The sequence below is a fragment of the Tasmannia lanceolata genome, unplaced genomic scaffold (genome assembly GCF_043159265.1).
Source record: "Tasmannia lanceolata isolate RefF3 unplaced genomic scaffold, GAP_Taslan_0.1 ptg000002l, whole genome shotgun sequence".
Lineage (NCBI taxonomy): Eukaryota > Viridiplantae > Streptophyta > Magnoliopsida > Canellales > Winteraceae > Tasmannia > Tasmannia lanceolata.
In genome coordinates, this window is record NW_027518679.1 from 43278221 (window position 1) to 43304597 (window position 26377).

The 26377-nt window shown below is 39.0% G+C and overlaps 1 long non-coding RNA gene across 1 annotated transcript; it reads right to left on the reverse strand.

The window, feature by feature from the left end:
- Positions 1-10313: 10313 nt before the first annotated feature.
- Positions 10314-11846, reverse strand: LOC143885202 (uncharacterized). Its single transcript, XR_013253168.1, has 2 exons — positions 11665-11846; positions 10314-10546 (listed from the first exon to the last, which is right to left on the reverse strand). It is a non-coding gene; the product is annotated as an uncharacterized LOC143885202 (long non-coding RNA).
- Positions 11847-26377: the final 14531 nt, after the last annotated feature.

A 26377-nucleotide genomic window follows, 5' to 3' on the forward strand; every position in this document is an offset into this window, starting at 1 on the left:
ACGATCCCTTGGAGACAGCTTATGAGAATCAGAAGAATTAAAACAGCACTGTCTGATTTTCTTCATCACAAGATTTTCCACATCTGGAGGGAGGGAAACTCAGCGGCTGATTACCTCTCCAAGAGAAATTGTCCTTTAAAAGGTTGGAATTTGCCTGGCTCGGGATCCACTCTTGAGCTCACAAACCTTATTGATGAAGATGGAAAAGGAACTCAGTACCTTCGTTTGTGACTTTCCCCTCTGGTTAGCTCTCTGTTTTATTTTGTTGTTACTTCTTATGTGCTTGTGCTGTCCTTGTGGGCCCCCTGTAACTCTTCTCTCTATTTTTAATATATCTGGTGGGGGTCATGCCTAACCTCAGCTTGCCAATCAAAAAAAAAAAACATTGAATTATGGGTTGTAGAAAAGTTGGGCCATACTCAACATATCTTCAGCTTCCATTTGGCATGGGGATTCTAGCATCATTTCCTTTCGATTTGGTAATTTAATGATTGCAGTGCAAAAGGGAAATGATATTAGCACAACCTTTTAATATTTGCACTAAAGCTTCTTGACTTTTATTATTTAAAGAACTGTAAAAAACAGCTCTCAAAAAGCTCTCACAAGCCCGTTAAGAAAGAAAAGACAAGCTAAGTTTGTGCAATTATTAAAAGGCGCAGATATTCCCCCCCCCCCTCTTGACGGCTGGTTAACGTTTCCCATCATTTGACCGCTCTCTCTCTCTCCACACACACACAACACAAACAGTTGGTGGGCCCAACAAACCGTTGGTGGAATGGTGGGCCTATCTTTGAACAACGTAGGCCCCACCCATACCACATCATAGGATAATCCAAACCGTCCATTTGATGGGCCTAAATAGGTTGCGTCCCAAAATATTATTTCCATAGGCTGATCCTAGCCCTCCGATCTAAATAGGAACTAGATCTTATGCAACCTCTATAGATTGTAGGATTGTGATCATCATACGGAAATGATTTTTTGGGGCACAACCTATTTACAAATTTTGTATCTAGTTTCTGGATGTCGGGAATTTTATCATCTCCACATGTCACAAACACAACCTTTTCCTGCATATTATTGTGAAATATAACGCATGATTTAACTGCATTCATGTTTTAGAAATTAGAAAAGAAATCTGTCCTTTCTAATTAAAATTAGAGGTGGGTTATGAAAATAACAAAATCAGTAAACATTGCAAACTTCCTCATCGCCATTAGCTCTTTTTTTTTACCACCTGAAAAACAGGTCATGTGATAGATGCTGAGAGTAGTTTTCAGCAAGAGAGTCCAAGTAGACAAAAAACAAGTAGCAGAACTATCATATGATTCAAATACCTAAAGAAAATGGGTCAGTGGAGAAAACAATGGGTCACAATTCAACCTAAAGAAACAAATTATATATGTCTGGTGGGACCCAAAGAAATGGGCGTAAAGCAAATTATACACTCATTTTTTCACCAAAAGAAACAGTGTAGAGGGTCTCTTTGGATGCCTATAAAATTATTTGCATATGATCTTGTATGCTAATGGTTTTGAACTTAAAGATAACAATCATAAGAGTTTTAGAATTCATCGGTAATTGGTTTCAAAATAAAATAAAATGATAGAAGAATGCTAAGGTCAAGTGATTTCTTTACAAGCGGACTACTCTATGCTCTGGTTGGATTTGATGACATGGTGGCAATGGTGGAAACTTAAGTATCAATCTTTGATGGCATTAAATGCTCTCGCACATCACCTCATTTAATGATGTGACTACTCTATGCATGGATCAATGTCTATGTATTTTGAATGCATGGATGATGTTTATTTATTTATCTACTGCTCTTCGTGAACGTGAATGGATGTCGGACCTTAAATATTCACACTCCCTGATTTTCATTCCCCGATGCGAGGAGGGGAAGGGGAAGGGGATGGAGTTGTCCCCTCCCTGCCCCACCCCGCCTCGCCACGCCCCGCCTCGCCCTGTTAATTAATGCCATTTTTTTGTATATTTTTAAGTGTTTTTTTTTTAGGAAAACTATTAGGAACTCTGTGGATCGGCTACAAGATTCCCCCAAACATAGACTTAGCTTGTCTTTTCCTTTTAATTAGATTCTGAGAGCATTTTGGGAACTATAATAACCTTTTGACAGATGTTGAAATAATAAAGACAAGCTGAGTGAGTGAGTGTATGCAATTATCAAAAAATCGTAGTGCCAACATCGGTAGCCAAAATAAATTGCATTTTATTATTAAAAGTATGGTATGGCCCGCACCATACGATGATCCAAACCATCCATTAGATGGGGCACACCCTAAATAGGTTGTGCCCCAAAAATCATTTCCATAGGTTGATCCTAACCCTCCGATCTATAGAGGAATAGGATCATTCAGTACCTTTACAGATAGGAGGGTTAGGATCAACCTAAGGAAATGATTTTTTGGGCGCAACCTATTTAGGGTGTGCACCATTTAATGGACGGTTTGGATCATCCTATGGTGCGGGCCATACCTTACTTTTAATAAAGTCAGGAGTGCGATCATCAGAATACAATAGTGCTCAAAATATTTCCCAAAATTAATGATCCAAAATGGGGTTTGGATGTTGGGTACTCTAAGTGGCAGGCTATGATACCACTTGATCTAAAATTGAAGTTGGATCGAATCCAATTAGCAATGTGTGGAAATCCCATCATCCAACAACAGCTACTGTCGGTCCAATGGGTCCATCCATCCATCGTCCACACACAAATACCGAATATGGATCTGCCCTCTCTTATTAAATCTTCAAGTAAAAAAACATTGCAAACAAGTGAAATCTGGACGTTCGTTGCTGCCCAGCATTTCAATCAATATATAAAGAAGAGAAGACAAACTCCTTATACCAATCTCTTGCTAATTTAATTAACAGCTAGCCTATCGATTGTTAGTTTATAATATTTTTATATATTGAAATTACATCAAGTTGATTAGGGACACCCAGCATTAGTGTATCAATGACTAAAGAGGGGGTGATGTTGGGGCGGGGCGGGGATTTTGTCCCCGAAGGATGCGGGGAGGGGAAGGGGTTTAGATATTCCCCGCGGGGAGGGGAGGGGGATTCCTCACCATCCCCGCAGAGGGGAGGGGAAGGGGAGGGGGGAAATTCCCCGCAGAGGGGAAGGGGAAGGGGTAGGGGACCCCAACATCCGGCCCCGACCCGCCCCGTTGCCAGCCCTATTTTCGTGAACGTGAATGGATGTCGGACCTTAAATATTCACACTACCTAATTTTGATTATGCCACCTTTTTTTTGTACTTTTCTATTGATACCCAAGCCTAGCATGGGTGTGCTTGGTTAGATCGTTGATCGGGAAAATAACACAAAAAATCTCACTACCTAGAAAAGATCAACCGTTGAATGAACGGCATGCCTTAAAAGGGTAATATGGGCCCATCCAAGAAAATAACACAAGACATAAAAGCATATAACATGCAAAGGAGATTAGCTTGGTTAGATCAGTGTGTGCCTATCTAAGAAAGAACTAGCAAAATAAATATGTTTTCCACATGAGTAGTGGTAAAACGTGCGGTACGGCCCGCTCCATATGATGGTGCCCTTTCAAAACGTGCGGTACAGCCCACTCCATACGATAGTCCAAATAATCCATTCGTTTGGCCACACTAAATAGGCTGTGCTCCAAAAATCATTTCCATAAGATGATCTTAACCCTTCGATCTATAGAGGGACTGCACATTGTTTGAACTTCAATAGATCGGATGTTTAGGATCATGCTATGAAAATAATTTTTGGGGCACAACCTATTATGTTGTGGCCGAAATGGACGGTTTGGATCATCCAATGGAGCGGGCCATACCATACCTACTGAAAAATGCGAGTTTGTAGCCCACCCATCATTTAATATTTAATTTCGGATTTCGGTCATTTCGGTGTCGGTGTTGGCCGAAATCCGAACTTTTGAAAACATACAGAAATTTCGGTCGAAATTTCAAACAAAATATTAATTTTTTATTCCTTTACAAAATATTAATTTTTTATTCCTTTACAAAATTTCAGCCGAAATTACAGAAATTCAGCCCAAAAAACTGACATTTTGCTCGTCTTTACCGAATTTAGTCCGAAATTTCAGGATTCCTGTTGAAATTTCGGTTTCAGCTAGGTCTATGCCGAAACCGAAATTTCAAACCATGGTTACATCCATGGATTGTAGAAAAGAAGGGCCACACATAACATATCTTGAGCTTCCGTCTGGCTCTGGGATTCTAGCGTCATCCCCTTTTGATTAGGTTAGTTGAAGGAATGGAGAGAAAATTAGAAACTTAAGGAAAAAAAAGATACCCATCTTATAGAGGAAGAATCATGTTAATCATAAGTATCTTTGGCCAATCTTTGAGCCTTCTTTACGTCGCTTTTTCAAGATTTCATCTATGGTGGAATGGAGAAACTTCCTCATCACCATTAGTATTACCACCTGAAAAACAGGTCCTGTGAAAGATGTTGAGAGTAGTTTTCAGCAAGAGAGTCCAAGTAGACAAAAAAAAAAAGTGGCAGAACTATCATGATGTATATATGATTCAAATACCTAAAGAAAATGGGTGAATGGAGAAAACGAATGGGTCACAATTCAACCTAAAGAAACAAATTATATGTCTGGTGGGACCCAAAGAAAATGGGCGTAAAGCAAATTATACACTCATTTTTTCACTAAAAGAAACAGTCTAGAGGGTCTCTTTGGATGCCTATAAAAGTATTTGCGTATAATCTTGTATGCTAATGGTTTTGAACTTAAAGATAACAATCATAAGAGTTTTCGAATTCATCGGTAATGGGTTTTCAAAATAAAATTAAATGATAGAAGAATGCTGAGGTCAAGTGATTTCTTTACAAGCGGACTACTCTATGCTCTGGTTGGATTTGATGACATGGTGGCAATGGTGAAAACTTAAATATCAATCTTTGATGGCATTAAATTGTCTCGCACGTCACCTAATTTAATGATGTGACTACTCTATGCATGGATCAATGTCTATGCATTTTGAATGCAGGGATGAAGTTAAATGTTATCAGCACTACTGTATTTTGATAAGGGCACTCCTCACTTTATTAAAGTAAAGTATGGCCCGAACCATAGGATGATCCAAACGGTCCATTAGATGGGCCGTAGCCTAAATAGGTTGTGCCCCAAAAATCATTTCCATAGGTTGATCCTAAGCCTCCTATCTATTGAAGGTTATGATCAACCCTCTAACATTCAGATTGGAGGGTTAGGATCAACCTACGAATTACCGGCATCCAATCAGAGCTCCGGATGCCTACCTAGAAAAGATCAACCGTTGAATGAACGGCATGCCTTAAAAGTGTAATATGGGCCCATCCAAGAAAATACTAAGAAATAACCATGTTTTGACACAAGACATAAAAGCATATAACATGCAAAGGAGATTAGCTAGGTTAGATCAGACTAAGTTTCCCTACCTTGTTATTTAGTTTTAGTTTCAAGTTTCCAATTCAATGTATTCGTGTTCCAAGTTAATTAAAGAATAAAGTTATTGTTATTTCTTTTCCATATTCAAGTTATTTAATGGCATGCATGTTATTACTTCATTTTTATTTCTTTTGAATTAATCATGAGTAACTAAATTCCATCTTAGGGTTTAGATGAAGCCCTAAGGGTAGAGTAAATTTGTTAGCTTGTGTGATCTAACGGTCTAGATTCAATTTTGTTAATATAATTTTAATATACGAGGGGTTGTAAATTCGAATTATAGATCATATATGCCATCGATTATCTCTTGTATATGTGATCCGTTGATGTCATCTCTTATTGACTGGATTGATCATCTATACATTCAATCTAACTCAAGATTGTGATCGAAGCGAATCCATATATACAAGCTAATAATTTTTATCTAACCTATGGTGGATTCTAACCCTAACACTTTTTATTTGAATTTTAGGCAACATTCTAATAGTTTTACAACTTTGTACCTAGATAGTTTGTTAAGTTTTTCGTTAAATTAAATAATTATTGTGTTAGATTAGTGACTAAATTAGTGGTTAAAATTCTCAATCAAATCAGTCCTTTAATTTATTTTATTTAAAAAAATTTAGGAGTTAAATTGCTTAAATAGGTTTCCCTTAGATTAGTAAAGTTGTTTCTGTTAATTGAAAAATTGTTAGACTAGTAAATTGGCTTTAATTGAATCATCTAGATTAGATAATCAGTAGATAATTTTGGAGTAATAATTGGACAATTGTTCACTTTGCCTAAGTTAAGAGGTTTAATAGCTCTTCCCTGAGTTCGACCCGTAACTACGATTGACCCGTACGTTTGCTGTAAAATTTTGTGCAAACACATCCCAGGCTCCACATTCCGGGTCCAACTTTCGAGAGATTTGGTGCAACCAAACACATCAAGTAGTTTGGAATTCAGAGAACATTTTTAAAACGCAGAATTTATCTAGGAACCCAGGGCGGCACCTGTAATTTTATTTATAAACAAGGGAAATACAAGAGGGGGACATACCATTTTTATCTCTAAACGCAAACGGAAGAACAAAACTTAATTTGTTACTAATGCCCAAAACCTCACATCCAAGAGAACACCTGGCCATAGACATTAAGCTGATGTGCCGAATCCAGGGCTTATCCTCCACCTTTTCCCGTCACCTTGGAAACTATTGTTTTGATTGATCTGAACATTTTTCCAAATATCTTGGCTTTGATCTGGCCCCTCTTTAGAGATGGGTTTCCTTTTCCTTTCCTTGGAGCACTGGCTACTTGAAATGTCATTGCTACAAATTTTCTCAATCTGGGAAGTAAGAAGAGAAGTTACAAGTCTCTCAACAAGATTTAAAATTACAAAACTATTGTAGTTAGATTCAGTGAAAACAGTATTTACAATTTGGCTGGAAGAGTTATGTGCTGTGAATGACCAAAACTCCCTTGATAGAACTTTCGGCGAACTTGCCTAGCAAATCCCTTTTGGTTTTTGGAGACATTTTGTGTAGGAAAAGAATGGTAGTGTTGAATTTTTCTTGCCCTTTCTTATTCAATGGGAATGAGGAATAGAAATTGCTATAATCATCTCTAAACTATTTTCAACAGAGCTTATGGGTCAAGAAGATATCTTTTTCTCCATGCACTAGAATAATACCAAAGATATTGTGGGGTGAAAGAAAGAAAATAACCTTTCTTAAAAAATGATGAAAGCTACAATCTAAAAATCTTATCTTGTGAATTTGTGATGAATATCTTGTAATTCTGAGACATGGGGCTTTCTTTGTAGACAAGGAAATCATTGAAAAATAATGTTTTCTCTTATTCTTAGACCGGTCTCTCTCTCTCTCTCTCTCTCTCTCTCTCTCTCTCTCTCTCTCTCTCTCCACACACACACACAACACGAAGAGTTGGTGGGCCCAACAAACCGTTGGTGGAATGGTGGGCCCATCTTTGAATAACGTAGGCCCCACCCATACCACATCATAGGATAATCCAAACCGTCCATTTGATGGGCTATAAACGTAAATAGGTTGCGTCCCAAAATATTATTTCCATAGGCTGATCCTAGCCCTCCGATCTAAATAGGAACTACATCTTATGCAACCTCTATAGATTGTAGGGTTGTGATCATCATACGGAAATGATTTTTGGGGCACAACCAATTTTGTATCTAGTTTCTGGATGTCTGGAATTTTATCATCTCCACATGTCACAAACACAACCTTTTCCTGCATATTATTGTGAAATATAATGCATGATTTAACTGCATTCATGTTTTAGAAATTAGAAAATAAATCTGTCCTTTCTAATTAAAATTAGAGGTGGGTTATGAAAATAACAAAATCAGTAAACATTACAAACTTCCTCATCGCCATTAGCTTCTTTTTTTTACCACCTGAAAAACAGGTCATGTGATAGATGTTGAGAGTAGTTTTCAGCAGGAGAGTCCAAGTACACAAAAAAAAAGTCGCAGAACTATAATGATGTATATATGATTCAAATACCTAAAGAAAATGGGTCAATGGAGAAAACAATGGCTCACAATTCAACCTAAAGAAACAAATTATATATCTGGTGGGACCCAAAGAAAATGGGCCTAAAGCAAATTATACACTCGTTTTTTCACTACTCTGTTTGGTTGGCTATTTTTAAGGAGATTTGGTTGCCTTTTAAGGTCTTTGACCACTAGCACTGTCGGGCGACGGTCGGGTGATGTGGCGCGCTCGAGATCTTCTCTCCAAATTTATTCAAATCAAAGAAATTTGTAGAGAAGATCTTGGGGAGATCTTTTTGCCCTTATCCCAAACCCCCCCAATATTTGCAAGACAAACCAAACAATGTTTCTTTCTTCCACCCTTAATCTCCCCGTTGACTGATCTGTTTTACATCTCCCCTTTAATCTCCCCTTTGACCACTGGGATATAGATCTCCCAACGAATTACCGGCATCCAATTAGAGCTCCGGATGCCTACCTAGAAAAGATCAACCGTTGAATGAACGGCATGCCTTAAAAGTGTAATATGGGCCCATCCAAGAAAATACTAAGAAATAACCATGTTTTGACACAAGACATAAAAGCATATAACATGCAAAGGAGATTAGCTTGGTTAGATCAGTGTGTGCCCATCTAAGAAGGAACTAGCAAAATAAAAAAGTTTTCCACATGAGTAGAGGTAAAACGTGCGGTACGGCCCACTCCATATGATGGTGCCCTTTCAAAACGTCCGGTACAGCCCACTCCATATGATAGTCCAAATAATCCATTCGTTGGGCCACAGTAAATAGGTTGTGCTCCAAAAATCATTTTCATAAGATGATCTTAACCCTCCGATCTATAGAGGGACTGCACATTGTTTGAACTTCAATAGATCGGAGGTTTAGGATCATGCTATGAAAATGATTTTTGGGGCACAACCTACTATGTTGTGGCCGAAATGGACGGTTTGGATCATCCAATGGAGTGGGCCATACCATACCTACTGAAAAATACGAGTTTGTAATTTCGGATTTCGGTCATTTCGGTGTCGGTGTTGGCTGAAATCCAAAAATTTGAAAACATACAAAAATTTTGGTCGAAATTTCAAACAAAATATTAATTTTTTATTCCTTTACAAAATTTCAGCCGAAATTACATAAATTTCAGCCCAAAAAACTGACATTTCATCCGTCTTTACCGAATTTCGTCCGAAATTTCATGATTCCTGTTGAAATTTCGGTTTCAGCTAGGTCTGAAATTTATGCCGGAACCGAAATTTCAAACCATGGTTACATCCATGGATTGTAGAAAAGAAGGGCCACACATAACATATCTTGAGCTTATGTTTGGCTCCGGGATTCTAGCGTCATCCCCTTTTGATTAGGTTAGTTGAAAGAATGGAGAGAAAATTAGAAACTTGAGGAAAAAAAAGATACCCCTCTTATAGAGGAAGAATCATGTTAATCATAAGTATCTTTGGCCAATCTTTGAGCCTTCTTTACGCCGCTTTTCAAGATTCCATCTATGGTGGAATGGAGAAGCTCCAAAGATAGCTTTTCAAGATTCCATCTATGGTGGAATGGAGAAGCTCCAAAGATATGTCAATCCCCATCGATGGGTTCGAGACGGTACTTGATCACACGGTCAAAGAGGTTTTAAAGTAGAACCAAAATCATAAGCCCAAAGTTATTTGGAAACCTATAAAATTATTTGCATATATGTAATCTTGTATGCACATGGTTTTGAAGTAAAAGATAATTATATACAAATAACAACCATAAGAGTTTTAGACTTAATTGTAATGGCTTTCAAAAAGACTTTCATATTCCATTTGCAAATAAAGTAAAATAAAATAATATTATTTACAAATAAAAACAAATTCAAAATGGTTTTAGTCTTAATTGTAATGACACACACACACAATCCATGACCCCACTTACTAGATGGGCCATAGCAATAATGGTTTAAAATTTCGGTTTCGGAGCCCACCGAAATCGAAATTTCAACTGAAATCAGGCGAAAGCAGAAAAATATTATTTTATTCGATATAAAATTTCAGCCGAAATTACCAAAATTTCGGTAAATTATTAAAACAATTAAAAAAATAACAGGTTTTTCGGTGAAATTCCGAAATTCCAAAATTTCGGACGAAATAAAATAACATTTCGAGTATGAGTGACTTCGGTCGAAATTTAAAACCATGATAGCAATAATAACCAGCTACGAAATCAAGACCATACATTTGTCACCATAGGCTGGTCTACGAAATCAACGGTCTAGATAGTCTAGATTACATGTGCACGTCCCCTTGTGAGACCGAGAGAAGGAATAGTATCTACTGTAAAAGGGAATGCATAAATGGAAGCTGTTAACAAATAAATGCACTACACGGTAACTGTATCCACACTAAATTCAGTCTAGAGACATTCTGATTCACTGTTTTACAGGTGTTTGCATACTGTTATTAATTATTACAAGAGCACAGAAAACAAAATAAAAAGTATGACAACAGAAAGCACAAACTATGTACCTGAAACACCATGGTTAATGTTGATTTTCCCAGCAATCTTTGGGTTCACCTTCACTGAAAATAAGGATTGGAATTAAAGCTAATACGTGAAGCAATTTAACATAAGACAGGCCATTGAATAACATAATGGAAGAAACAGAAAGAAAAACAGACAAATTTATTTATTATTTGCCTCCCCTTAATTTAACCAATTAAACACCCAATTTCATTTAATCCCAAACACGAGCAAAAACCTGACAAAGCTCTCCAATTTCAACAAAAAATGCCCAAAACAAAATCCATTTGTTCAATCTATCTAATCCATGAAGTACCCAATTTGTTTTGATCTTTCAAGATACCAATTACCATCAGAAACCCATCAACATCCTGAAAACTCATTCTAAAAAAAGCCCAACAAACATCCTTCTATTTTGATACATGAAAGCCCAAGATACAAGCTTCTATGTTTAGTACATGAAACCCAATCTTTTTTAATGTAGCAGACACCAGTCATCCATAAAAAAGAGAGAACTTTTTAGTCAAAAAAAGAAGAAGTATGCAACCATTCAGCAGATTATGACTCTTGACCTTCAAACAATACCAGCACTATTCTCAAATTGCAGAAATAACAGTGTGGCAATTTCAACAAAAGCAGTTTCCCCAAAATGAGAAAAGAAGGAGGAAAATAATCATCTAGAAACCAACCAGAGGGTTTCCTATATTTCCCTAATCTTCGAAATTAACAAAACTAGAGTATGAAAGTTACATCTTGAAGTTTAATCCAAAAACGAAACTATAATTCAACTCCTAATCCCGAGTAAAAAAGAAATATGCTTCTGTCAAAGAAATTTAAAAACCCATCTCTATTGGCTAATAAGAGAACACAATCTAAGAATCGTGCCCTTTATCTGTTTATTCCTATTCTCTGTATCAGAATCTAAAGATCAGCAGCAGAGTCATTTTAAGCACTTCACAAACTAAATCCCGATTGAAATTTGGGTCCTGTTGGAGCCTTCTTAGATTGCAGTTTCTGCAATCTAGAAAGGACTAGATTGCAATTTGGGTGTACATCCAAAAATTTCTCAGAGAATATTTTTTCACCCAAACCAAGGAAGAAAACTTTATTTACTATGAATGCCCACAAAATCACAACAAAGAGAACATCTGGCCCTTGAATTTTAAGAGAAATATACCAGAAGGCGCTTTGGGAGTGTAGATGCTTTAAGCTGATGTGCCGGGTTCAGGGCCTACTCTCCCACCTTTTCCTCTTATCTTTGAAACTGCTTTTATGATTAATTTGAACATTTTTCCAAATATCATAGCTTTGATCTGGCCTCTCCATGGAGCATTTGCTACTTGATATGCCATCGCTACAAATTTTCTCAAGAAGATAACGCGGTCACTGGAAAGTAAGAAGCAAATTTATAAGTGTCACAACAAGGAAGGCGGCTCTACATTTATGTTACAAAATTACAAAACTGTGAGATACATTCATCAATGAAAACAGTATTTACAATTTGGCAGCAAGAGTTTTAATCCTAGTATGACTTATGAAACTTTCTTGCCCTTTTTTAATCAGTGAGTCATAATATAAGAAAGAGAATTAGAAAATGCCAATCATAAAACAGTCCTTCGAGATCTCCAAAAGAAGCACTTTAGTCTAACAAATTATAAACATGGGATTTGCTAAGCTCCATCGCAAAAGGCTTTTCGCGGCTGGTCATTCCACTTCAGACCAGCCACCTCATGAATTGATTTGCTAAGCTCCATCGCAAGGTTCTGTCTGCAGACTGTTCCTTCTTTGGTCTAAAAATTCTACCATGTGGCAGACTTTAACTGGGCCACGTAGAATTGCGGAGGAATCTTCTCCATCACGTTTCGGAGCCAACTTTTGTTCCTTTGACTGGTGGGTGTAAAGTAACAGAACTGAGTATACCTTATTGGCCAATCACATTATTCCCCCGTGGCTTCGAGCGCCGACTTTGCGAGCGATCATCATTTTGTATTTATGAGCATGGTTTTAAATTGAGAAAAGTAAGGAATGAGGGCTCAAGTTTCGAGAAATTTTGGATTTCTTGTTGCTTTTAAAATAAGAATTAAACACGGACGATTCTTCTAAAAGGGGTGGGGAAAAGACCCCAATACCCTTCTGATGTCAACAGAAACGTCCTTTAGCTTCTTTTTTTTATATTACTGCCAATTAAATTGGCGCGCTTCACAAGGCTTCATTTGGTTCGTCTGAATGTTTATTTGAACCGACAAAACCTTGGGTTCATAATTAGAGACAGATTGATGCTTGACACATGTTGAAAACTTTTTGGAACGCTAGCAACTTTATATACAGCCCTTAGGTTTGGTTTGGATTTGAAATCTTTCTTTGAACCCATAGTCCCTTAGGTTTGTTTAAATCTTGGAACACATGTTTGAACCAAGAAAATATGGCAGCATAATCGATATTCCGGCAGCGTACTCTAGAATCCATCGGCGTACCTATTACTTCCGCTTATACCCTATTTCGCCGACGTACTCCTTGATATTCCGGCGATGTATTCTATAATCCGACGGCGTATTATAGAATGCTGCGGCGTATCCGATATTTCGGCAGCGTACTCGATACGTTTGAAACACATGTTTGAACCTAGAAAATTCGGCAGCGTACTCGATATTCCTGCGGCGTACTCTAGAATCCGCCGGCGTACCCTATTTCCACCGGCGTACCCCTTTATATTCTAGCGGCGTACTCTAGAATCCGGCGGCGTATTCAATATTTCGGCGGCTTACTCGATACGTTTGGAACACATGTTTGAACCCAGAAAATATGGCATCGTACTTGATATTCCGGAGGAGTACTCTAGAATCCGGCGGCGTACTCGATATGTTTGGAACACATGTTTGAACCTTGAAAATTCGGCAGCGTACTCGATATTCCGGTGGAGTACTCTAGAATCTGGCGGCGCAGTGATGGGGCCAAGGGGGGGCGAGGGGGAGGGCAATTGCCCCCCTAAAAGTTAGGAGTTTTTTTATTAGGCTTAAGTCGATAGATTTATTTTGATTTTTTTCATAAAGTTGGCCCTCCTTATTTAAGGATTTCTCCTTAAATAGGTCTCTCTTTTATTTTTTTTCCATTATTTTGCCCCTTTATTTTCGAGATTTTTTTGCTTAAATAAGTTCCTAAACTCTCTCTCTGTGTAGTTTTATTTTTTCCGGAAAGTTGCTGCCTTTATTTTCAGATTTTTTTTCTTAAACCAGTTCCTAATCGTCCTATCTACAATGGGATTGTTCGTTATAGAAAACTATATAGATATGAGGGTTGGGATCATCCAATGGAGATGATTTATGCAGTGCATCTTATATATGTTGTGGCCCAACAAATGAACGGTTTGGATGATATTTTCACTCCCCCACTTTCTCATCTTTTAAGATCGTCCTGTCGTGGTACATTTTTGGATGATATTTTCACTCCCCCACGTTCTCATCCTTTAAGATAATGATTGGACGTTCTCAAATCTCATCTATCAGGAAGGGCAACATATGAAGACTCTGATCATGTCAGAAGGGTATTGGGGTCTTTTCCCCACCCGTTTTGAAGAATCACCCGTGTTTCATGCTAGTTTTAAAAGGTACCCGAAATCCGTAACTGCTCGAAACTTGTGCCCACATTCCATACTATTCTCTTTTAAATTTCGGTTTCGGTCCCAAATTCGGCCTTGGGGGAAACATAATTTTTGGCCAAAATCCCGTAATTACTAAAATTTCTGCAAAAAATTGATAAACCCCAAATTTGGAAAACTTGAAATTTTGGACCTCGGCTGAAATTTAAAACCGTTTATGAGGTTTTAGTTAGGGAAGTGATAAATCGACCCCATATATCTTAAATCGACACACAATCGATTTAAGATATATGGGGTTGATTTATCACTGCTCTTAGTTATAGGGTGCTATAGAAGTAGACTTGGCAAACGGGTGGGATGGGCCGGGTTTCACCCGATCTGTACGGGTCCGGGTCATACAGGCCGGGTAAAAAATGACTCGGAATTTTACAGGTCACTAATTGGTGGACCCGGACCCCACCCGTATGGGCCGGGTGGACATGCGGGTAACCCTTTTTTTTTGTTGCTGTTTTATTCCCACACTAAAATAGGAGGATCCAAACAGTTCATGTGATGGGGCATAATGTAAATAGGTTGTGCCAAAAAATCATTTCCAGAGGATGATCCTAGCCCTCTGATCTATGGAGGAATTGCATATTATTATTTATGGAAACCTCTGTAGATGGGTGGGCTAGGATCATCCTATGGAAATGATTTTTGGGGCACAACCTATTTAAGTTGTGTTCCATCACATGGATGGTTTAGATCATCCTACGATGTGGTCCGTACAGTATTTTTGAAAATACGGGACTATAGGGGCTTACACCATATAAAATTTAAATCATTTGGGTTTTTACGGGCACCCTCGGGTCCACCCGGCCCGGCCCAGTTTTGACGTGACCCGTACGGGCCAGATCAAATTTCAAACGGGTCAGTAACTAGTGCCCCGGACCCCATAAATTACGGGAGGGCCAGGTGGACCCGCAGGTCCCAGTCACTTTTTGCTAGGTCTATATAGAAGGACCTCAGAAGCTGGCCCTAGCTTTTGACATCATGTGGGCCCATAGACCAGCTAGATGAGAAACACCGAATTTATATAAGAATGATATGGTATATGCAATCTTTTGACCACACATTTGGTGTATAGCCTGACCGAACATTCAGTATATATTATGTACTTGTTTGTGTGGTGTGGCCTGCCAGTCACCATCGCCTCATCTTGATCGAACAGTTGCGGTGTGTATTGTATACACTGAACATGCGGTGTCTATGCTATACACTGGATCATTAAGACATGGTTGTTAAAGGGGAATTATACCAGTGGCATTTACAAAGTAGCCTTGCTCCCTTAATTTCATGACTAGCCAAGAACCAATGTAACTAGAAGCCCCTGTAACACAACCACTCTCTCTCTCTCTCTCATAATTTTAGAACTTTACACCCCATACTCTAAATACCAACATAAATCCAACAACGACAAACTTGAACAAAGAAGATTTCTGGTTCTCCCATGTTGAATCCATGAAAGAGCTAATCTCATATCCAACTCATGGTTGCAAACGTGCCGTGCCGGGCCGGCACCGCCAACCAAATGAGGCCCGGATAGGCCCGCAGGCAGGGCACGGTACGGCAGGGTTCATGGGCTGTGCCGTGCCGGGCCGGGCCGAAATCCTCGAGGCGAGGCACGGCACGGCCCGCGGCGTGCTGCCAGCCGTGCGGTGCGGTGCCGGCCCGTGTTTTTTTTTTTGTTTTTTTTGAAAATATATGTTTTGGATGAAAATACCCCGCAAACTAGCCGTTTGAAACAACTTTTGGAGGGTATTTTGGGTTTTTTTTTTAAAAATAAACATTTTATAAAGGGGGTGCAGGGCTCGCGGGCCGTGCCTTGGCAAACGGGCCATGCTGTGCCGGCCCGCCGGGCCTCCCAACCAAGCCCGGCACGGCACGCGTCACTGTAGCTATCCGTGACGTGCCGGCACTGCCCGTGGCGTGCCGGCCCGTTTGCCACCTTGATATCCAACAACAAAGAAAGAAAAACAAACAATTTATTTTGGAAAATGTTATCAGCACAACCATATTCCGGCCCGTTTGCCACCTTGATATCCAACAACAAAGAAAGAAAAACAAACAATTTATTTTGGAAAATGTTATCAGCACAACCATATTTTGATATGTGCACATACCCAACTGTCTACTTCTTTAATTGGCTCGTGAGAGCCTCTCGGGAAATGTAATAACTTTTGACAGCTCTTTAAATACTAAAAGAGATATGGTTTGTGAAAATATCTAAAGATGTTTGTGCTGTATTCATTTCCTTTGTTTTATAGCTTCTTCTATATATAACTAATTAAACACCCAAATCCATTTAATCCCAAACACCAGCTAAAACCCAGCACAGCTCTCAAATCTCAACATAAAAGGCCCAAAACAAACTTCATTTGTTAAATCTATCTAATGTTAGTGATTTTGCATTTTCAAAATCATGTATATTACATGTTTTAGTGTTTTGGAAAATGTTTTATCAAAAGCGTTTGGGAAAAAGAAAATATTTTCTTGGAAATATTTGCTTTTACAAAAGGATGTAGAAGTGTAGTTGAAAAGATAGTCCCACATCGGATGAGAGAAAAGAAAGAGAAGGGCTTATAAAGCACTACCTTTTCTAACTCTTGTTGATTGCACATTGGGTTGAACCCATGGTTGGACCCGCGGGACGGTGCAACGCACCGTTCGCACACGCGCACGCGCGCGCGGCGTGGGCAATGGGCTATAGGGCGCATAGTGGCGCTTTTTTAGGCGCCCTTTAATTTTTCCAGATTTGATCTGCACCGTTGGATCAAGATGAAGGTGGACCGGTCAAATGGTTCGCAGGCCCATCAAGCCGAATGGTTCAGTTGGGTTGGGCTTCGGTTCGGGCCTAACGGTCGGCCCAACGGGCCCATGACTCCAACGGTCAAAGGGTGTGATCAAATGGGTTGTGTCCCTTCCCCCAACGGTCATGTGCCAAGGGGGTGCGATCCACACCATAGATGGTTGATCTAACGATGACTGGGTTGGAGAGAGGATTTACTCAAACCAACAGTCACCTCTACAATCGATCAGGACCATTCAATATCAATGGGTGCGATCTAACGGTCAGATTTCAAACATTCTGGAAAGGTGCCCTGTAAAGGTGTTTTTCACACTGAAAAGACACCAGATGGTCTATAAAAAATGTGCAAACTTCTTATTTCAGATAGAAATCGAATTGGCAATTCTGACTGATTTTACACTCTCTTCTACACTCCTACAAAAATCCCCAAGTATTTCTACATACTGTTTTTCTTTTGTTTACTGTTCTAGATACTGTTTTTCTGCAGAAACAGAATCTAGAGATTTCTCTAAGGCTTGAAATTTCGGAAGGGCATTTCGGGTTTGATTCCGCTAGTGCTACGCGTCATCAAACATTAGTAGGGCTTCCCTACTAGGCTTCATTGTATCTTGGAGGCAATTCGCGGATCCCCTTTGCACACTACTAGTGGGGGCGAATCTTGTCTTAAGGAAAGTGATATCACGCCTTGAAGCAACAAGTTTCTGTTTTCTATCATCAACAGTACCCTCAACAAATTTTCCAACAATTCCATGAAATACCCAATTTGTTTTGATCTTTCAATCAACATCCCGAAAACCCAATCTCAAAAAGCCCCCAACAAACACCCATCTGGTTTGATACATGAAAACCCAATATATAAGCTCATATGATTAGTACATGGCAACCAGTCTGTTTAAATGTAGCAGACACCAATCACCCACAAAAAAAGAGGATTTTCAGACTTCAAAACAAAAACAAGCAGCAATTCAGCACCAAACTACTCTTTGAACTTGACTGTTGAAACAATGGCAACGATACTCTCAAATTGAAGTAAAACTTATAAATATGCAACCTAATTTATAGTTGAATTGAACACATCCCAAGCTCCACATTCCGGGTTCAAATTTCAAGGGATTTGGTGCAACCAAACACATTAAGTAGTATAGAATTCAGAGAACATTTTTTTAACCCGGAATTTATCTAGGAACCCAGGGCGGCACCTGAAATTTTATTAATCAACACATGAAGTATAAGAGGGGGACATACCACCTTACCTCTAAACACAAACGAAAGAACAAAACTTTATTTACTACTAATGCCCAAAACCTTACATCCAAGAGATCATCTTGCCCTACACTTTTCAAAGAGGGGGTGCAGACGCTTTAAGATGTGCTGGATCCAGGGTTTACCCGGCCACCTTTTCCCCTTACCTTTGAAACTATTGTTTTGATTGATCTGAACATTTTTCCAAGTATCTTGGCTTTGATCTGGCCCCTCTTTGGAGATGGGTTTCCTTTTCCTTTCCTTGGAGCATTGGCTACTTGATATGTCATTGCTACAAATTTTCTCAATCGATCTGGGAAGTAAGAAGAGAATTTACAAGTCTCTCAAGAAGGAGTTTTGTATTTTTGGGTTACATGATTTAAAATTACAAGACTATTGCAGTTACATTCGGTGAAAACAGTATTTACAATTTGGCTGGAAGAGTTTTTATCCAAGTATGACTTTTGAAACTTTCTTGCATAATATAAGAAAGAGAATTAGAAAATGCTAATCATAATACCGTCCTTCAAGATCTCTAGCAAATGAAAATAGCTTGAGAAATAATACTGTTCAGATATATAGAATCCTACACTGTATTCAGTTCCAAAAGAAGGAGTTTAATCTAACATTCCTTTTTTTTTTTGAATGATACCAACTAACATAAACAGATAATCTAACATAAAGAGAGGGGAAAAATTCTCACCTGACGGAAGGAGAAGCACCAGGAGCTCAAGAAAACGAGAGAAACTCCTGTTTCAACTAACCCTTCCTTCGGTGATGCCTAAGGTGATCAGCCATGGTGTGCATATGTGCTGTGAGTGACCAAAACGTCCTCGATAGGACTTTCGGCGAAATTGCCTAGCAAATCCCCTTTGGTTTTTTGAGACATTTTTTTTTATCGGAAAATGTTCTTGACCTTTTTTAGTCAATGAGAATGACTGAATGAGGAATCTCTAGACTATATTCAATGGAGCTAATGGGTCAAGAAGTTGTCTTTCTCTCCATGCACTAGAATAATGGCATGCGGGTCCACCAAAGATTTTGTGGGGTGAAAGAAACAAAAGAACCTTTTTTTAAAAAATGATGAAAGCTACAATCTTAAAATCTTATCTTGTGAATTTGTGCTAAATATCTTGTTATTCTGATAGATGGGGATTTCTTTGTAGACAAGGAAATCATTGAAAAAATAATGTTTTCTCTTATTCTTAGACCAACTTTAAGCTCTTTGGCTTAAAGTCTTGGGTATGCTCCCCAGAGACGAGAGTTCGAATCCCCCTGGGCTTACCCGATGCGCGTGGTTTACGGGTGATTGCGCGCATCCTGAGGGAATTAGTCCCACTCTACAAAGTGGGGCATAAATAAATAAAAAAAAACTTTGAAAATATTCATCTAATGTTTTTTTAATGGAATTTTGTCTATGACTACTAATGATCAGAGCTAGAGCAAAACTTTCAAGCTTTGACTGCTAAGTTCCACTGCGCTGCAATAATATTAGCACAACCATGTTTTGATATTTGCACTAAAGCTTCTTGACTTTTATTATTTAAAGAGCTGTCTTTGACGGCTCCCAAAAAGCTCTCACAAGCCAGTTAAAAACAGAAAAGAAAAGCTACGTTTGTGCAATTATTAAAACATAGTTGTGCTGATATCATTTTTCTTAATTAATAACTAGAAAAAAGTAACCTTTCTTTTGGAGCAAGAGTCACACTAATCAAAGCAAAATGGAATCTCTAGTTACAATTATGGACTGTACAAAAGAAGGGCCACACATAACATGTGTCACGAGGCCATTTCGTCCAACGCTGTTCGCATTGCCTATGCCCCGTGACTTGTTAGTAGTAGTGTCAATGTATATATTGTAGTAGGGACGTAGTTGGCATTTTGGCCCATCAATGTCATGTAAATTCTCAAGGGCACGTAGCTAATAGCACTTTTGGTGGGCACTCGCCGTTAAGGGAGTTGGGTGCTAAAGCTCTTTGCCCTGAGATCTTGGTTCGCCATCGAGTGGTGTATTGCTAGTGCATATCCTAGCAGGGATTTCATTCTAGTCAACAGGTGATCGGGGACCCTTAGGAGTTTTAGTCCCTTTTGGCTTAAGTCCTATTGTAACTTGTTTAAGAATCATCAATAAAGATTACCATTTGCCTACTCATGTGCCCCATTACTTTGTGTTTGTTTGCAAACTCAACATTTTTTCTTCTACTTGTTTTGTAGGTTTGATCCTCACAACACTGCTAGGCTCACTTGCTTGTCGTGAGAAAACACAAGTGCCGCACGAACCTCGCTTCCAAATCAAAAGTCTGTGACACATGTCTTGAGCTTCAATTTGCCTTGGGATTCTAGCATCATTCCCTTTTGAGCAGGTAGTTGAAACTTGAAAGAATGGAGAGAAAATTATAAACTTCCGGGGGAAAAAGAAAGATCTCCTCTTTTAGAGGAAGAATCATGTTAAACAATGTAGCTTTGGTTTCAAGATTCCGTCAAAGGTGGCAGATAGAATGGAGAAAGAAGCTCCAAAGATATGTCAAATTGTCAATCCCCATTGATGGGTTTCAAGACCACATATGTGTCAACAAAGAATGGTCTAAAAAATCAATCGGTCTTGATTACACGTGCACCGACTCACAAATTAATCGTTGCACGATTTTACGTGGATTCACTGAATGACCAAAAACCTTTTTCGATGCACACCTATTTTTGATATTAGCACTCCTCTTGACCAAAGCATTTATCTTTTCTGCCACACCAAAGCCTGCGCCTGCCTCTGGTTAGGAAAGATGCTATTGGAACTTGCTATACTCGCTTGTAACTTCTTTTATTCTTATCTGTTGATGCTGCCAGGGGCTTGTTCCATCGTCTGTATCTCTCTTGCCCTTCCTGTTTCCAAGTTTTGGGACCTGCTCATGGCCTTCTTCTCATCAGCTGCGCCAATGGAGATTTCTGATTCTATCTGTTGGAGCTGTTCTAGTGGGATTGTGTGGATGTTTTCCATGGTGTTTTTTCTTGCTTCTGCCTATAACAGGCTTTGTAGGACTCTTAGTCCCAAGTTGCTTGCTTTTGAGCCCCCTTGATCTGTAATCTTTTTATTATTAATGATATCTGGTAGGGGTCAACCTAACCCCAGCTTGCCCATAAAAAGAAAAAGAAAAAAAAGAAGCCTGCCCCTGCCAATAATAACCGGCTTGCTGTTTCAACCCACCACTTGACCAAAGCATTCCTCAAAATAACAGTATTTACAAATAAAAACAAGGGTTTTTTGCAAAAAGAGTAATCATATTTACAAAAAGAGTAACATAGTTTGCTAATTTGCAAATAGGAGAAATTACATGATGAATGTGCGTATAAACACGTAAAGGTGGTACGATAAATGTACCACGCTTGATATTTGACAAGCTAGTAGAGCGTGATATCAAAACATTGGAGTGCTGATATCATTTTCCTTTGCAAATTGGGTATCTATTGACGGAAAGCATCAAGAAGATTTTGGATGATCCAAACCGTCCATTTGACAGGCCACAAAGTAAATTGCTTCTGACCGAAAAATCATCTCCATAGGATGATCCTAGCTCTACGATCTACCATTTTGCGCTGTTGAATGACCAAAACGCCCTCACAATAGAACTTTTTCAAATATTTTGGGTTTTTTGAAACATTTCTCCGGGTATAAGACTGGTAGTTTTGAAACTTTCTTGCCCTGTTTTTTAATCACTGAGGCATGGTATAAGAATGAGCATTACAAGTTGTGTGAATCATCTCTAATCTACATTCAACGGAGCTAATGGGTCAAAACTCAAGAACCTGTCTTTTTCTCCATGCACTGGCATAATGACGTGGATTCCACTGTAAGATTTTGTAGGGTGAAAGAACCATGTCTTCTTTAAGAAAAGGGTGAACTCAAAACCTTATCTTGTAGTTTGTGAATGCCTTGTAACTCTCATAGATGGGGCTTTCTTTGTAGACAAGCAAACTTTGAAAAATTAATGTTTTCTCATATTCTCAGACCAATGTTGAAAATCCTCATGTACTGGTCTTTGAATGGAAATTTGTCCAAGCTTTACATTACCATTAATATTGGGATTACTCTAGCATTATTTCCTTTCGATTCGGTAATTGAATGAATGGAGTGAGAAGGGAAATGATATCAATACAACCATGTTTTGATATTTGCACTAAACCTTCTTGTCTTTTATTACTTAAAGAGCTGTCAAAGGTTATTACAGTTCCCAAAAAGCTCTAACAAACCAGTTTAAAAATAAATAAAAGAGAAGCTAAGTTTCTGCAATTATTAAAACATGATTGTGCTGATATCATTTCCCTTAATTAGTAATTTGAGAAAAAAAGGTACCTCTCTTTTGGAGGAAGAATCCCATTAATCAAAGCAAAATGGAATATCTAGCTACACTTATGGATAGTAGAAACAGAAGGGAAAGTGATAAATTTGCCCACCCTTTTTGCTTGGGACAGCCCCCAATCAGCCATAAAAAAGAGAGATTTTTTTTAGACTTTAAAAAAAGTATACAATTCAGCACCAATTATAAATTACAGAAATAACAATGATAGGGAATTTGCCATTCGAAAGAAGAAAAAAACAGTAGCAATTTTAGCAAAGCAGTTCCTCCCAGATGAGAAAAGAAAGAGGAAAATAATCATTGACTAGAGTCTTACCCATATTTCTCTAATGTTCAAATTTAACAAAAATAGAGTGATAGTTACATCTTGAAGTATTATAATCCAACTCCTAATCCAAAGTAAAAAAACGAAATTTTCTTCTGCCAAAGAAATTTACAAAACCCATTTCAGAGAATTTTTTCAACCCGAAATTTATCAAGGAACCCAGGGCTGGCACCTGAAATTTTATTAATCAACACGGGAAATACAAGAGGGGGACATACTTCCTTCCATCTAAACGCAAACGAAAGAAGAAAACTTAATTTATTTACTACTAATGCCCAAAAACTCACATCCAAGAGGACATCTGGGCCTAGAATTTTCAGAGAGATGTACCCGAATGCGCTTTAGGAGTGTAGAATGTGCCGGATACAGGGCTTACCCTTCCACCTTTCCCCCTTACCTTTGAAACTATTGTTTTGATTGATTTGAACACTATTCCAAATATCTTGGCTTTGATCTGGCCCCTCTTTGGAGATGGGTTTCCTTTTCCTTTCCATGGAGCATTGGCTACTTGATATGTCATTGCTACAAATTTTCTCAAGAAGAGAATTGAATGCAGTTATTGGGAAGTAAGAAGGGAATTTCTAAGTTCCTCAAGAAGGGAGGGAGTTAGAAAAGTATACTAGGATAGTGGTACTAGGGTTTACTTACTTTATAATGGTTGGAGATATGAGTTTGGTATGGAATAATAAGGGCCACTTGGTCTGACCTCATATGGTGGTCCATGTGATGTCAGTAAGATCCAGATCAAGTGGGCCCACAGAGATCTTCTAGATGAGAATGAAAGTGATATCCATGCATGTATATAACAAGAAAAATGATACGAAGACTGGCAGTTAGGCTCTTTTTCTATGGAATCTTCTACAGATCGGAGGGTTATGATTAGACCTGGCAAAAAGTGACCCGGACCCGCGGGTCCACCCGGCCCGCCCGTAAATTTACGGGTCCGGGTCACCTATTGGTGACCCGTTAGAAATTGACCCGCGGGTCCACCCGGCCCGTCAAAAGTGGGCCGGGTCGGGTGGACCCGCGGGTGCCCGTGAAAAAGTGCAAAAGACGGTTTTTTTCTTATAATTGTCATATTGTTTTACTTTTTTCCTTAGTTTTCTCGGTAATTGTCATATTTTATATGTAATTTTTTTACTTTTGACCTTTTTGCGGTAATTTTTCATTTCAAACTTACATCTTTAAAAAATCCAAATCTGTAACTTCTCTTTATTCTCTTTATTGCTAGCCACCTTTGCCCGACCGTACTTCACCCAATCTTTGCAGCAAAGGAGGGGCTACAAGCCGAAAAATAGCCGAGGAGAAGGTGGCTAGCAAATCCCTAAATAAAAAAAAAACTCTTAAAAAATACGTCAAAAATCCGGGTGACCCGCGGGTCGACCCGGCCCGTACGGGCCGGGTGCGGGTCGTCCAATGTCAATGACCCGTAGAATTTTCCGGGTCACTTTGACCCGGACCCGTACGGGCCGGGTCAAATCCGGCCCGGCCCGCCCGTTTGCCAGGTCTAGTTAGGATCAACATATTTATGTTGTACCCAGAGAGATGAACGGTTTGGATCATCAAAAAAAGTGGGCCGTACCTACTTTTTTTAGACTTCATATAAATTTTCCTCTTGACGTATGGGGCTTTCTTCGTACATAAGTAAACCTTTGCAAGATTAATGTGTTCTCATTCTATCTGTCTCTCTTTCATAATAATCACTTAAATGGAATGAAAGTTTAAAGTGTAATGATCAATAAAGAAGACAATGAAAATGGTATTTCCACCACCCCTTTTATTTTTGCCAGAAAACGACTTTATTTTCAGGATAAAGAGAGACAGAGGAAATGGTAATAAAAAAGCCACCATTTTTAGAATGAAAAAACAAGATGGCAAGGAATTTGAAAAAAGTTGGGGAAGAGGTGGAAATATCATTTCCAAAACAAGTACTCAAAATAATTCGACGTCATCTTCCCTGACGTTATAGTCAATACGTCATGTATATATGTATAGTCTGTATGTATGCATGTATTTACGTATGTATGTATGAAGGGTGAACGCTCCGGTGTGAAAGGTGACGATCATGATACGTATGAAACAAGGGATGTGGGAACCAATTTCGGGAAGGGTAGTTTCTGGAATTACTAAAATGTCCCTGCTAATAATCAGGAATATCAAGATCCATACGTGATTGGGACCCACAAATGGCCCTGATTGACATTTGACAACTCTGACCTACTATCGTTCAGTCGTTATCTCTCTCTCTCTCTCTTCCATGAAAATCACCCACGTATGACAATAACTTTTAGGGAAAATGACCAAATGAAAGGACTTTCTACTGACTATAACATATGAAGAGGGGAGACTTGGAAATAACCAATCTATAGTGATGGTGACTGGTTTGCAAGGGTTTAGACAAAAATACCCTCATTTTTAAAATACCGTCACCTCTCTCTCTCTCTCTCTCATGGGATGATCCCAACCATCAATTAGAGGGTCACAATTCCTCTCTCTTTCTCTCTCATGGGATGATCCCAACAGTCCATTAGAGGGCTCTCTCTCTCTCTCTCTCGTGGGATGATCCCAACCGTCCATTAGAGGGCCCCAATGCCCCCCTCTCTCTCATGGGATGATCCCAACCGTCCATTAAAGGGCCACAATGCCCCCCCTCTCATGGAATGATCCCAACCGTCTATTAGAGGGCCACAATTCCTCTCTCTTTCTCTCTCATGGGATGATCCCAACAGTCCATTAGAGGGCCACAATGCCCCCCCTCTCTCTCTCTCGTGGGATGATCCCAACCGTCCATTAGAGGGCCCCAATGCCCCCTTCTCTCTCATGGGATGATCCCAACCGTCCATTAAAAGGCCACAATGCCCCCCTCTCTCTCATGGGATGATCCCCACTGTCTATTAGAGGGTCACAATGCCCCTCTCTCTCTCATGGGATGATCCCAACCGTCCATTAGAGGGCCACAATGCCCTCTTTCTCTCATGGGATGATCCCAACCGTCCATTAGAGGGTCACAATGCCCCTCAGGTTCGTGCACCTCTCTCTGGTATCCTCTTATTCTGAGTGAACCTCCTCTCACAGGTTGGTAGTCTCTCCCTTTCAGTTGTTTAAACCCCTAGTTTTTTTAGAAATCTATGGTTTAAAGCCTTAAAGTTTGGTTTAAACCCCTAATTTTCCCCAAATTTTTCACAGATTATTGGTTTAAACCTCCAAGTTTGGTTTAGAAATTTAGTTTAGAAAACCCTATATTTTCCCAAATTAGTTGAGAAAACCGTATATTTTGGAAAATCAGTCTAGAAAACTCTATAATTTTCCTAAATCAGTTTAGACTCAAACCAATAAGTTAGGGTTGGTACTCTCTCTCTTTCAGTTTGGAAAATCAGCAACTAAAACCCTAATTTTTTTAGAAATCTATGGTTTAAAGCCCTAAAGTTTGGTTATGTTTTTTAGAAATATATGGTTTAAAGTCGTAAAGTTTTGTTTGAACCCCTAATTTCTTAGAATTGTATGGTTTAGAGCCCTAAAGTTTGGTTTAAA